The sequence below is a fragment of the Macadamia integrifolia genome, chromosome 1, assembly GCF_013358625.1.
Source record: "Macadamia integrifolia cultivar HAES 741 chromosome 1, SCU_Mint_v3, whole genome shotgun sequence".
NCBI classification, from domain to species: Eukaryota; Viridiplantae; Streptophyta; class Magnoliopsida; order Proteales; family Proteaceae; genus Macadamia; species Macadamia integrifolia.
In genome coordinates, this window is record NC_056557.1 from 11,061,709 (window position 1) to 11,076,315 (window position 14,607).

General features: G+C 36.3%; 3 long non-coding RNA genes across 3 annotated transcripts in view; all 3 read right to left on the bottom strand.

The window, feature by feature from the left end:
• Positions 1 to 3,740: 3,740 nt before the first annotated feature.
• Positions 3,741 to 4,735, bottom strand: LOC122076114. The gene is made up of 2 exons (XR_006139438.1): positions 4,640 to 4,735; positions 3,741 to 4,181 (listed from the first exon to the last, which is right to left on the bottom strand). It is a non-coding gene; the product is annotated as an uncharacterized LOC122076114 (long non-coding RNA).
• A 2,752-nt stretch (positions 4,736 to 7,487) lies between these two features.
• LOC122076099 lies at positions 7,488 to 11,278 on the bottom strand. Its single transcript, XR_006139430.1, has 2 exons — positions 11,084 to 11,278; positions 7,488 to 8,115 (listed from the first exon to the last, which is right to left on the bottom strand). It is a non-coding gene; the product is annotated as an uncharacterized LOC122076099 (long non-coding RNA).
• A 1,181-nt stretch (positions 11,279 to 12,459) lies between these two features.
• LOC122076105 overlaps positions 12,460 to 14,607 on the bottom strand; it is a 12,539-nt gene continuing 10,391 nt past the window's right edge. The window contains exon 3 of the long non-coding RNA XR_006139434.1: positions 12,460 to 13,841. This is a non-coding gene — a long non-coding RNA (uncharacterized LOC122076105). The remainder of the gene's footprint in view (positions 13,842 to 14,607) is intronic.

Genomic DNA, 14,607 nt, shown 5'->3' on the forward strand with positions numbered 1-14,607 from the left:
AGCGAGCACATGCGTGGGATGGCCTGTTGGCCAGAGCACGCAGCGCGCACGCGAATATAGGTTTTTTCGATGATGATTACGAGAGATCTGTCAGTCTAATTTTGGTGTATCATATATCATCAGAATCATATTTCTGAGCACTATTCATCTGTATGGTCATTTTGATCGGATTCCTTCATATATAAAAAACCAAATTGGACCCCTTCCCTCTAGCGCAGGGATTTCTAGTGTTTCAGCCCTGGGAGTGTTTCAGAGTAATCTAGGTAAGTAGGAGATGAATTTTAGGGTGTTTGGGTTAGGTAAGGAATTTTTCTAGGTTTCCAAAGGGACAGTCCATATGCAGGAAGGTGTGATTTTCCTGGGATGATTGTTGGAAATCCGTCGACCCAATTTTGATGTATTATATATCGTCGGAATCATATTTTTGAGCACTATTTATATGTATGGTCATCTTGACCGGATTCCTATGTATATAAAAAGTCAAAATTAGACCTTCCTCTCTCCCCACATGGGGATTTCCAAGATTTTGGGTAGGCAAATGTTTCCATCAGCCACTCTATCGGTCGAAAGTCGAAAGTCGCGTCTAAGATCCTAATTTCATCATAGCCAGAGGAGGGTGACAAAATTGGGTGTCTACACAATGTTAGAGACTCTTGTGGAGTTCCAATCTCTAGGGAGCAACTTTATTTACTTCACTAAATCTGATTCTCTAGTGCCATTAGTGGGTTACATTTATTGGTGGAAGATAAAACGAGTGAATTAATATGCATCCATATGGATCAATGGGATTAGGAAACTACTAGTTTAATAAAGAGAATACTAGGAAGGAAATTAAATTAGTCTTTAATCTATCGACTATAATGTCTTCATAGAGAATAGGTGATGGAAAAATGACTACCATAGGATAAAATATTCTAAATTGCTAGAACAGTGAATTATGAATGAAAACCTTGAAATATTTCAATGATATAGAACATATTTATACACATGAGAATACTAACTTAGGAGAAATACAGAATATCCACCTACCATCTATAGAATATAAACTTGCCATATGTTATAGTTGTGCAATGGTAGGATATCATTTCCTGCCATAACTATGGTGAGTATATATGGTAGATATGTGTATTCACACCTACCATATGTGTGGAGAGAAGAGATAAGCAGCCTGACTGTATCTTAGATTACAGCCACCTCACTTACCATAAATATGAGAGTGATATATGGCAGATGGCTGTATCAAAGGGATATAGGATATCTTGATTACATCCACCTCACTTGCCATGTATATGCAGGTTGAGATATGGTAGATGGCTATATCAATGGGGTACATAATATGCGGTTTCCTCTTTGGGAAGGTCGATCCATATTGGCTGATATAAATAATAATTATTTGTTTTCTGTCACCATTTGTTCTTTTAGAGACAACTTCCCATCCTAGAGACAGTTTGCACACCCTCACAGGTCCAGTACTTGTTGTATTCTTGGGTGTCACAACTTCCTCCCTTTCGACACAACGTCCCCGCTGTAGCCCCACACGCTTTCGTGGTCTGCTCTGATACCATTTGTAATGGCCCGGCCCCATAAACCTTGCACAATATTGTCCTCTTTGGCCCATGGGCCTCAAAGCTTTAAAACGCCTTGTACTATGTTAAGGAGGCTAGAGGTTATTAACTAGCCCAGTATTCTCTCCTCAGGCAATGTGGGACTAAAGTTTCCACATCCTCACCGCTCTCCCAAGCGGGTCTGATACTTGCCGTATTCTTGGGTGTCAATCTTTGTATGTGTGCATGTGTGATATATATATATATATATAGAGAGAGAGAGAGAGCGAGAGAGAGAGAGAGAGAGAGAGAGAGAGAGAGAAAACAATGACGTTTAAGGAAATCGCGATAATTTTTATTTGTTTTTATCTCTTTTTCTTACCACATCATAGGGAGCAAGCTTTGCCATGGAAGCTGCCATAAGACAATAGAATATTGTCACAAGCACAACTGAACCTAACCAATTCATTGCCATGGTTGACACGGCATCCTATCCAATATACCTCAGATTCCATTGAAAACCCCTAGGATTCATAATGGGAAGAACCCACCAGTGTACTTTGGATCTAATTGCCATGTATAATTCCTCCAATCACCTTTCCACAACCCAACCACTATCATGAATTCAATGAACCATATCTGGATCATTGTTAGCATGCTTTTTTTGATTTTGAGTTCTCCTTTGTACTGAAAAAAAGAGGTGCAACGATGAAAGAGACGAAGGAATGAAACTGAAATTGTATACTAAAGCAAAAAAATGAACACATGGGTTCTGAGAAAATAGAGAAATAGCCCAAATCCCAGTGAGAAAAAATCGACTAACCCCCCCTCCCCCTTTTCTTTTCATAGGCAGTAGTTTCGGGAAAACCAAGTCCGGCAACAATGTCAAACTAACAGAACTAGAGTCCTCTAAAACAGAGCATGGCTCTACAAAGAGTAAGCTGAGGAAGAAAAATTAAATTATACCAATCATAGTACCCAAATAGGCAGTGAAACTCCTGGCAACCGTGGCATTAGAAAATATGTACGCCCTCACAAATTTTCACCCATCAAGAAAGCCGCGGATTCACTTCTAAATTAGCTCAATGACATGATAAAAAGGAAACCAAAATAGAGAAAATTAAAGCACTCGCTTTGGTGTTTCATCCATCACTTGACTGTAGGCTTGCAAGCTCGAGAACGACGACCCTTACTGCTCCAACCCAGCGAGCATGTGTGTGTGTGCACTCTGAATACCCTCCCCTCCATCTATGCTTGTGTTTTGTGTGGCTTTAGAAGCAAGGGACGAGGGAGATGACGGGCGGTTGGAAACAAAGAAATAGCGCAAGGTTGGAAGGGACACAGAAAAAGGGGCAGAGGAGATGGCGTCATTCTGGTACATTGAGGAGAACATGAGTAATGAAGAGTTCTAGTTTACATTTAAGGCCTTCATTGGTAAGGATCAAAAGTTTCAGATGGAGGAAGAATGCATGGACGAACAACATCAACCGGGGCAAGGTGAGGGTTTGCAAAGGCGGCCATGGTTTGTTACGTTCCATAGAAAAAGAGAAAGTAAGAATTGGATTCCACTTCAATTAATAAAATAGAATAAATAACTTAGAAGACTAAAAATTTTGAAAAATTAGAAAGGATCCTTGGGAAAAAAGGGTAAATTAGGTATTTTAAAAAGGTGGGAGTTTCCTTTGGTGGGGGGGGAGAATCAGATGTGAAAGTTAGGGTAGGGGAGTTTGAGTGAATATAAGGTATAGAGGTGTGATAAAACTTGACACAACAAGTGTGTGCCTACTTTCCAGGTCTTCCGAATTACATTATAGGTTTGTTGTTCAATCATTTATTTATTCTTTCTGTATAATTACAATTAGTTATCGAGATTAGTAGCAAGAAAAAGAAAAAAAAAAGGAAGGTGAATGACCTACAAATTAGTAAAATTTGATGATTCTCTTTTTTTATTTTTTTTTATTTTTGCTAAAGATGGTTATTCAGGCCTTCGGCCCGACTAGTCCCACAGGCCCATACTGACCCACAACCGCATGGATCGGGTCATACCGGGGTTGAATGAAAGCCATTCAACTTTCACTGAAAGTAGCAAAGAGCAACAAACACCCCAGTGTGAGTGGCCCAAGGTGTGCCTAGTGGGAGTCGAACTTAGGAGTCGAAATTTGATGATTCTCATTATGCACTTGGATGGTGTATTGAGGTTCTCCATAGAGGGTTAGTGGTCAAGCACTAATCCTTTGTATTACTATAATAACATTGCTAATTAAGGCCTAGACACCTAAAGTTATGTAGTTTAAAAAAAATAAGGGACATTTCCATCCACCTCCCATTCCATTTGTGCTTATTACACCCAACCCCCTCACTTTTCATTTATTACAAAAAAACTTGTGCCTAACTAACACCATAAGTCAATGACCATTTTATGCTTATTACATCTTCAACTCTAAAATCCCAAACTTGGTCTTGAATCCTATCGGTTTAAGCGTACAATGATGTAGAGAAAACAAGCTTGGCCCAACATATATACCAGCAGCGATGTCAGAATCCCAAGCTGGCTCCGGCATCGATCACGTTCAAAGCCCATCCCCATCCCACTTTTGATCATCCAAACGACGACAAGAACGACGCCTCTGCATTAATCTGCAAGCCCACAAAATGAAGTCACCACCATCAATTTATAAAAAAAACCGAGAACATTATGGCCCCACTAACAATTCCACTACCACCCTAAATCTTCAATCTAGGTTTGGATGGTCTTCTCCTCCTTTTTGTTCCCATCCTACTCTAAAGCTTCCCATGAATTTTTCACTTTTAACTTTCAAGATCTAATACCTAAAATAGTATAAATTTTGAAAGGAAAAGGTCTCATAGTTATTTTGTTCCTTTATTCCTCTTTCTCTTTGCATAACAGAGACGAACAAAGGGAGAGAACCACCAATGGGGTTTTCGGAAATCGCTAGAAAGATAAAAAAGAATGGATTCAAAAGGAAGGAAAAGAGTTTTCATGGGAAATTATATTATCTTTCTTTATTACTACATCGTAAGGAAAAAGCTTTGCCATGGGAGCAACCATAAGACAATAGAAAATCGTCACAAACCCGAAACGCCAATTGGGATGTCTTTTGTAGGATTGCTGACCTCTTCTATCATCATTGACACGGCATCATATCCAATATAGTTCCAACATGCCATCGCTGTTCCATTAAGACAAACAATTAAGTTTAAATTAGTCTGCTTGTTGAGATAAACTCGTTGACTCCCTAAACTCGTCAGCCGCCATGAATGGAGACGACAAAGTTGAAGGGGGCAGCGGCTAAGGGTTCATGACCAAGTTTGGGATATTAGGGTTGAAGATATAATAAGGGTAAAACAGTCATTGACTTAGGATGTTTTAGGTAAAGATATTATAAGGTAAAATAGTCTTTTCAATTCCAAAACTAACACCTCACTCACGGTTTTAGCTAGGCATGGGTTTATTTGTAATAAACAAAATATAAGGGGGATGGATGTAATAAGCGAAAACGGCAAGGTAGCTAGATGTAAATTTCAAAAAAATATACAAATAAAACGTTTAAATATATTAACTACTTCTATTATCCAATTGGAATCAAACTATATCAAAACTTAATTGGGAAAGGCATGGTTCTTCAAATTTAAGGTTCAAGATAGACCTGATTAGGGAATTGATTTGAATGTACCAATACCCTCAATACTTAAACTAAAAGAGAAAGAAAGGAAATATGATAGAAAACAAAATACAATGCATTTTGGTAAATTGTTGATCCGATGGAAACATTCCTTTATCATGCTTTTGGCGTCTAGGGTTTCGTTTATGATGTGCCCATTTCTTCCATCTTGTTCTTCTAATAAACAATGGATTTTGCATCTTTGGAACTTCCTGAAGCAAAAATAACTTCAATAATGAGAGTGATAATATTAGCAAAAAGAATAATAATGGTAATAACAAATACAAACAACCAAGTCAATGAGAGTAAAAAGATAATCTAAATTATTGATAGTGAAAAAATTCGTAGTTTCTAGCCTATTACAAATTAAGATATTTGTTAGACCGGTACCAGAGGATTAATGCTTGTACATGCTCAGTTTGTCCAACATTAGAAAGTTATAGCACATGATGTAAATCTTTTTCATTTTTATTTTATTTTTTTTGTGAGACAAATGAGTGCTCCTAGGTAGTGATCATAGCCCCTAGGTGAAGCCTCCATTCAGCAAGCAATGATTCCACAGAACCAATGAGCAATAGTAAGGTGTGCCGACTTGAACTCACAATCAACCTACTCGAGCGGTGATAGGACAAGGGCTTCCTTCCACTAAGCTACCAATCCCATTGGCCACACGATAGAAATCAAACATTTAATGAAAACTAATGACTGATTTATATTCTTACTAGGAAAAAAAAAATCTAATAGAGGAAATAAATAAGACACCCATATCTTAAAGCCTATTGGCATAATTGCTGTTAATATAACAACAATCCTAAAAAGAACTGTGGATTTTCTCAAAAACAATAGTCATCATTGATAGACAGCAAAATGGAATGTCAAGAGTTTTCAAGGTTCTTATATTGACATGAACTTCGCAATTCAATAGGAAAGAAAATAGAAGGGACTTATGAGGCCCGTAAAAAGGATAAGGTTTCATTTTAGTGGTTTCATGAATTTAGGAGAAAGTTGTAGATGCTAGGAAGAGGGACCATAATTTGGAATCCGTGCTGAATCAGTTCCTACCAATTTTGATTCCAACTAAACGGTCCCAAAAACCTAAGAATCAGCACCTCAGATCTAAAAACCTAACAACTCTGGCACAAAAGCCCTAGAATCTGCCTCTTTGGAACATTATGAATAGGGATCGGTCATGGTTGATTTTCATCCAAATTTTCCAATTTGACTGACTTGATTCCAATTATTGAAACAACGCTTAACACACCCATTAGTAATAGTTAGAGTAATGAGGCCACAACTTATATAAACAAGAAAACATTTTACCCATGTAGCTTACACACGAGAAAAAAAAAAAGGGAAAAAGAAAAGAAAAACCAATGTATAGAAGACCTAGAACTTAAACAAAGAGAAATTTCACATACAAATTAACTTTTATTTTCTTCTAGTTTCACATCAAATACATGTATATAAAAAAGATAAATAAATAAAAGTTACTATCTGCTAATAAAATATAACAGAAAAAAATTATAATAACCTATGTGCCATAGCAAGATGATGATCCATAGATAAGAATTCTCCCGCCCCCTCCTTTTAAGACTAATATAGGCGGATCATTGCATGTCTCACAGTTCAAAATTTTGGGGTTAAATTAGTCGATTAAGATTGGAAGTGAACATGATCGATCCTGATTCTAGTCAATTCAAGATGGTCGATTCATACCAAGAAGAGTTTTTAGATCTGATGGTCGATTCTAGAGTTCTTGGGACTGATTCTAGCCGATTTTGATCAGATCCAGATTGAATAAAAATAGGCATGGACTGATTCGATCCTCTTCATTTCCGATTTAGGATGAATCAAATCAGAATCGATCAGGATCAATCCCAACAACCTTAGAATCTGCTCCTTAGATCTTAAACTAGCAAATCCTATTAAAAAAGCCATAGAATATGTAGCTCTAGAACTTCCAGATTTGGGATCACCTATAGTTGATTCCAATCCAAATCAGCCTATTTGACCGATCCAATTCCAATTATTGGAACAAAACTTAACATAACTATTAGTAATGGTTAGAGTAAAGAGACAAAAATTTGCACAAATAATAAAACCTTCTACCCATCATGTTGTAAACAAAAACAATAAATAGCAAATATCTAGAAGAGACGAAGAAAATTTCACACATAACCCTTTATTTTTTTCTAAGTTTCCATCAAATATATGCAAATAAAAAAATAGAAGCAACTAGCTGATTATTTAAAAAAGGAAAGGAGAAAAAATTAGCTTAATTTCCATAGCATGATGATAATCTATGGTTCAAGATTCCACCCCACCTTTTAAGATTAATTATGGAGAGCCTCATTACATGTACTCATGGTTTAAACATTTGGGAATCAGACCGATGAACCAGTCGATTTGGATTGGAAGCGGCTTTGATCGATCCCAATAATCCCAATACAAGCCTATTCCATATAGTTGATTCATGCCAAAAAACCCTGGAATCACTAAGTTTTTAGATCTGAGCCATAACACTCCCAACAGTGGCAACATAAGATAACATCTTGCTTGAGGGTTCACCGATTCAACAGCTGCACCAAGAATATCATTCATAGCAGTAGCCGTTAAGGGCTCTCTCACTGGGATAAGATGCGGTTTCAGCAAGCAGAAAGGGATATGCAAACCAGGAGACGGGCCATCATTACCTTCCAATCCGCAATGATCATGATCTCCAAACACCACCGGAGCCTAAAGAGAGGAAACCCCAATCGCCATCATGAAAAAAACTCTATTCGACCCACCATACTGGAGTAATAGTATAGATTAAAGAATATGGCCCTTTTCTCCTTACTTCAGAAATATACTATAAGCAGATGGAAGTCTTTTCCTTTTCTCACGAGCTGCCAAAGTCCAAGCAAAATATTCAAATTTAAGGTTTAAGAAAGACTTGATTAGGAATTGATCTAAATGTACCAATACCCTCAATACTTAAAGTAAAAGGGAAAGAAAGGAAATATGATAGAAAAAAATATACAGCATTCTGGTAAATCGTTGATTCGTTCGAAACATTCTTTTATCATGCTTTTAGCATCTAGGGTTTTGTTTATGATGTGCCCATTTCTTCCATCTTGTTCTTCTAATGAGCAATGGATTTTGCATTCTTGGAACTTATTGAAGTAAAATGTAATAACTTCATTAATGAGAGTGATAATATTAGCAACAAGAACAATAACGTTAATGGTAATAATAAATACAAACAACCAAGTCAATGAGAATAAAAGGATAATCTAATTCATTGATAGTAAAAAATTAGTACTTTCTAACCCATTACAATTTAAGATATTTGTTAACGTGGTACCAGAGGATTACTGCTTGTACATGCTCAATTTGTCCAACATTAGAAAGTTATACCACTTGATGTAAATCATTTTTTTTTTTTTTTGGAGACAAAGAGTGCCCCTAGGTAGTGATCATAGCCCCTAGGTGAAGCCTCTATTCGGCAAGCAGTGCTTCCACAAAACCAATGAGCGATAGTAGGGTGTGCCGACTTGAACCCACAACTAGCCAACTCGAGCAATGATGTGGGCAAGGGCTTCCTTCCACTAGGCTACCAGTCCCGTTGACCACACGATATAATCAAACATTCAATGAAAACAACTAATGATTAATTCATATTCTTACTAGAAAAAAAATCTATATGAGGAAATAAAGAAGGCACCCTTGTCTTAAAGCCTATTGGCAAAATTGTTGTTAATATAACAGCAATCCTAAAAAGAATTGTGGGTTTTCTCAAAAACAATAGTCATCATTAATAGACTACAAAATCAAGTGTCAAGAGTTTTCAAGGTTCTTATATTCATGTGAACTTCAAGATTCAATAGGAATGAAAATAGAAAAGACTTATGAGGCCCATAGAAAGGATTAGGTTTTCATTTTAGTGGTTTCATGCATTTAGGAGAAAGTTGAAGATACTAGGAATAGAGACCATAATTTGGAATCCGTCTTGAATTGGTTCCTGTCAATTTTGATTCCAACTAAACAGTCCCAAAAACCTAAGAATCAGCCACTCAGATCTAAAAACCCAACAACTCCGATGCAAAAGCCCTAGAATCTGCCTCTTTGGAACTTTCTGAATAGGGATCAGTCATGGTTGATTTTGATCCAAATTGTCCAATTTGACCGACTTGATTCCATTTATTGAAACAATGCTTAACACACCCATTAGTAATAGTTAGAGTAATGAGGCCAAAATTTACATAAACAAGAAAAACTTTTACCCATGATGCTATAAACAAAAACAAAATAGCTACAAAAAAAAAAAAAAATGCATAGAAGACCGAGAACTTAAACGAAGAGAAATTTCACATACAAATTAACTTTGATATTCTTCTAGTTTCACATCAAATAGATGTAAATAAAAAGAAAAAAACAAAAAAAAAAGTTGCTAGCTAGTCATTTAGAAAAAGATAACAAAAAAATAATAATAACAATAACCTAATTGCCATAGAAAGATGATGATCCTTAGACAAGAATTCTCCCCCCCCCCTCTCTCCTTTTAAGACTAAATATAAGAGGATCATTACATGTCTCACAGTTTAAAAATTTGGGATTAAATTAGTCAATCAAGATTGGAAGTGATCAGATCGATCCTGATTCTATTCAATTCAACACTGTCGATTTGCGCCAAGAAGAGTTTTTAGATCTGATGGTCGATCTAAGGTTCTTGGGACCGATTCTAGACAATTTTGATCAGATCCAGATTGGATCAAAATAGGCATGGATTGATTCAATCCTTGTTGTTTCCGACTTAGGATGGATCAAATCAGAATCGATCATCAATCCCAACAACCTTGGAATTGGCTCCTCAGATCTTAGACTAAGCAAATCCTGTTAAAAAACCCATAGAATATGTAGCTCTAGAACTTCCAGAATTGGGATCACCTACATTCGATTCTGAGCTAAACCAGCCTATTTGACCAATACAATTCTAATTATTGGAACAAAACTTAAAATAACTATTAGTAATGGTTAGAGTAAAGAGACAAAAATTTATACAAATAATAAAACCCTCTACCCATGATGTTGTAAACAAAAACAACAAATAGCAAATGTCTAGAACACATAGAACCTAGAAGAAGAAAATTTCACATATAACCTTTTATTTTCTTCTAAGTTGCAATCAAATATATACAAATAAAAAAAAATAAAAAATAAAAAAAAGAAGAAGAAGAAGAAGAAGCAATTAGCTGATCATTTAAAAAATGAGAAAATAAAAAATTAGCTTAATTTCCATAGCAAGATGATAATCTAGGGTTCAAGATTCCACCCCTCTTTTAAGACTAATTATGGGGAGCATTATTACATGTACTCATGGTTTAAACATTTGGGAATTGGATCGATGAAACGATAGATTTGGATTAGAAGCCGCTTTGATCGAGCCCAGTAATCCCAATACTAACATATTCGATATAGTTGATTCATGCCAAAAGACCCTGGAATCGCTAAGTTTTTAGATCTAAATTCTCGATTCTAGGTTCTTGGGATGAATTCTGATCTGATCTAGATCGCAGTGAAATCAGCATGGATTTGACCCCTAATTCCTTGATTTGAGATGCTATGTGTATGGATCATGTACGTACTAAGACTAGTTTGATGTGTAAAATATTTTCAAAATAGAAAATAAAGTAACAAAATTGAAAATAAATCCATTACAACGTAAAAAATAAATAAAATCCATATTGCATGTAAAATCGTGCTTGAAAAATGAAAAATCTCATAACCAAATGTATTAGAAGGTCTAAAGTGGAATACAAGCAAACAATTATAAAAATCTATCGATAACGAGTTTAAAGGTAAGAGAGGCCTTACTTCCATTCTCGCATGTTTTAGGTTGCAGAAAAAGAACTTAGCTTGCAACAAACCATTTTAAGAAAAGAATCCTTCTTTGAAATGAATTCAAGGAAGGATACATATGATTCTCTAGTGCAAAATGGAATCTTTTAGTGGATGCTATGAAATTGAAAAGGATTTGCAGGTGGCAATTAGGGTTTTGGCTGGGGAAGAATAAGGATAATAGAAGGAAGAGAAATGTTGAAATTTATAAGCGAAAGTAGTTTCTAGAATCAACAAATGTAACACATGCATTTACCAAAATACCCTCATAGTACACTATCACTTGACACCCTAACCAAAGAAGTTTCTAGAATCAACAATGTATCACATGAATTTACCAAAATACCCTTATAGTACACTATCATTTGATACCTTAACCATTTAGCGAATAACTATCAGTATTAATGGCCAATAAAACTAGCCTGATTCACTAACCCAAATCCAGACTTTGTTAATTTGTTCATTTTTGTAAGAGAAGTTGGAGTCTATTTTTTTCCCTTTTTCCTTATAGAGAGAAATATTTACGGAAACATTATTTACAAAAGAATGAAAAATTAACACATCTTCAAAGTAATGAGAGTATCCAAAAGAAACCAAATGAAAGGAATGCACTATTAATTAAGGGAGAGGGTTCTTTGAGCAAACAGAGGGGACTCTACAGTCTCTCACAATGATATATTTAATCATTCTTTTTCATATAAAAGAATTGATAATAATCCGATTTGAGAGGTCATGCAATACGCCTGAGGCTTAGAGAACCTTTTTTCCATTAATTAATTATAAAACCTATATCTTCAAAACTTTATTCCAGATTGGAAAAAATGATTGCTTGTTAAAGAATTACTATTCACAAATTTATAGTGTGTCAAAATTTTTATTTCACACCACACAATAGCAATAAAATTTTGGTGGTCAAGATTGTCTGGTTGTGTATCCCTTGTACTTGCAAGGAGGGATAAGAGTACATGTGAGGGCATCGACATGAATGGGATTATTTATTTCACTGGGGGTGGGTGGTAATTTCCTATGTTCCTTTGACTATTTGTAGGGGCCATATGACCACGAAATGTTTTTTTTTTTTTTTTTTTTTTCTCCATTTTTAATATTATTCCCTTTATAATTTATAAGGCGACAACACAATCACAACCAAAACCTTATCCCAACTTAATGGGGTCGGTTACATGGGGATACCAAGCAAGGACTAGCGCAAGGCTCCATGCAAAAAGATTGGCGGGTTATGGCTAATCATAATAAGTGCTGACTGTCAACCTGACGCACAACTACAAATCCACCACAAGCTTATAATGACAAACTATAATAAGGTACTGGTTGTCTACTTGACGTACCATATAGATCAATCAAGCCAATATGTTTTATATGCATTACGTCCACTACCAAGATAAGTCATCACCCAACCTGCTTTCATGAAAGGAGGAATGAGATAACAAAATTTTGATAGCCCCACTAAGCACGAAAGTAACATCTCGAACACACATCTCCGCATTGAAAACTATGTAATCACATACAACTCCGCATTAAAAGCTAGATACGCAACCCACAACTCAAGCCAAAGGTATCTACGAATGGCAGTTCAATGCACCAGTACAAAGCCCACCACCACAAGCGCACCAATTGCAACTCATATGCATTACGTCAACCACCAAGGCAATCCACTACAGACCTACTACAATGTAATAAGGTTTTGATATAAGGAAGCCTGGTAGCCCATCCGCTTTCCTCCTGACTATTTCAACACTCTTTGACTCTCTTTTCAAAGTCCTTTACATCTTTCCCTAGCAGTACTTGTTCGCTATCTGTCTCTCGCCCATATTTAGCCTTGGACGGAATTTACTGCCCGAGTGGGGCTGCATTCCCAAACAACCAGACTCACCGACAACGCCTCGTGGTGCAACATCTATATGGCTATGTCACCTTAAATGCTAGCATCTATATAGTCAATGGGAAGCAGGCCAGCTTATGAGTTTATCAAATCTACTGTCCCCAAAGTTTGGAGATTAATTGGGTATATAAACATCAAACAGGTAGATATTGGTTTTCTTATCTTCTAGTTCGTCTGTGAGGAAGATAAACTACATGTGCTCGAGGAGGGACTGTGGAGATTTCAACTGTATCGGAGTTTAGGGGAGACCGCTCATTGTTTTGCCATAGGATTCAAATTAAATACCCCCACTAAAGAAGGTGGAGATTTCAACTGTGCCGGTCTGGTTGAGGCTGCTGGCCCTCCCATTCCACCTCCGGTCCCCTCAATGTTAAGCTTAATTAAAAGCGTTGTAGGAGTACTTCCTCGTTACACTGACCAAGTCACCCTCTCCAAAGAGAAGTTATCTTTTGCCAGACTCTGTGTGGAGATCAAAGCTACTATTGAGCCGTCCAAGACTCTCTGAGTCTACCTCGAAGGTGGTTCTTTGTTCGAACAGGAAGTTGTATAAATGGGTTCCTCCTTGATGCTCATCATGTTGTGTCTTCTATCACTCATCAAGCCAATGAAGGAGACCCAACGTTGCTCCTCTTCCCCTTAACATGCTTCCAAGGAGGGTCCTCCCAACTATAGTACTCTTCCTTGATCATCTTGCCACTTCCTTCTGAAAACTTCAATCTGCACATCTTTCATGCCTTGCATCAAGACCTTCACGATATTGTTCCAACATTGATGGTTTTCCCTGGCCTGATTTCTTACTTTGAGTAACAAAATTTAGTTCTCCACCATGAGTTCCTAAGAATGGAAAGATACATTAGAAGGATTGAAATATATCCTTAATAAAAATGTCTCTAGAATGTCGATAAAACATTATGATGAAAAGGTCTTTGCAAGGTTGATGATAGGCTATGATAAACTACGTGATCATGAAAAAACTATAATTCTTGATATTGCATGCCATTTTATTAGATGGATAGCAGAAGAAGCAGTTTTAATATGGGAAGCTTGTGAGTTGTGTCTAAGATTAGCCGTAAAGAAAATCACTCAAAAGCACCTCCTTCAAATCGATGATGTTGAGAAATTGAGGATGCATGATCAACTTACTTTTATGGGAAGAAGAATTATCTCTAAAGGCAGTTACGGGATACATTAAAAAAAGATATGGTAAGGGATATATTTCTTTTGTTCGTTTTTATTATAAATAGTTATTTAATCCTAATATGGGTTTTCACTCTCTGTGATGGCAACATACTTACACACAACCTAGATAAGAGTGAGTTTAAGCAACCATATTGTGCAAAAATTCAAAGGTTGGGACCACCTTTAATCCACCCCTCTTAGGTCCGCACAAAAGTGGGGCTGCTACGGAGGTATTGCCCTTTAAACATATAATCTTAGTTTGTCATGATAAATTACTGCTAATTACAAGAGAATAAACCAACTACAATAAATATAAGGAGCATTAAATAAAGTTGTAAGGCCTTGCTTCTTCTTCTTACTTTCTTTCCTTTTTTTTTTTTTTTTTTTTTTTTTTTTTTTTTTTTTTTTTTTTTTTTTTTTT